General features: G+C 28.8%; 1 protein-coding gene across 1 annotated transcript in view; it reads right to left on the bottom strand.

Moving 5' to 3' along the window:
* The window catches only part of LOC105450318 (putative nuclease HARBI1), a 2,525-nt gene that overhangs the window by 1,361 nt on the left and 660 nt on the right, over nt 1-504 (bottom strand). The window lies entirely within an intron of this gene.

The following is a 504-nucleotide window of genomic DNA, read 5'->3' as shown; positions in this document are numbered from 1 at the left end:
GACATCATTTTTATATTTTTTACAAAAAATATCTCAATATTTGAATTGCAAATTAATATCCATATTATTTATCAAATATCTTACCTCCATATGTCTTTTAATATTATATGATTCTTTTATATTCGCTTTTGTATCCTCCAGAAAACTCTTCCCATTGAGAAATATAGACATCCATTTATGCACGGCATAGAGATCTTCTTGAATGTCAAGAGCCATACGTATCAAATCGTATCCTTCATAAGTTAACTTTTGCGCTTCTACGTCACTGGCCATTAAAGACATCTTATAAATGGCTCTACTTAAACGCCACAAGATTTCAACATCATTATTATCCTACGTAATACTCAATTTACTTATAATGATTACTTATTATTTTTTTATGCTTAAAATGAGAAAATATTTACAATTTTAATTACTCGATTCGCTACTCTGCTAAAAGATTATTTTTAGTAAAATTCTTAAAGTAGTAGAAAGATCGGAAGAGCACACGTCTGAACTCCAGTC

This window comes from Wasmannia auropunctata, unplaced genomic scaffold (assembly GCF_000956235.1).
Source record: "Wasmannia auropunctata unplaced genomic scaffold, wasmannia.A_1.0 LD336064.1, whole genome shotgun sequence".
In the NCBI taxonomy this organism is placed as follows: domain Eukaryota; kingdom Metazoa; phylum Arthropoda; class Insecta; order Hymenoptera; family Formicidae; genus Wasmannia; species Wasmannia auropunctata.
Note: the sequence above shows the minus strand (reverse complement) of the source record. Positions and strands in the feature narration are given on the sequence as shown.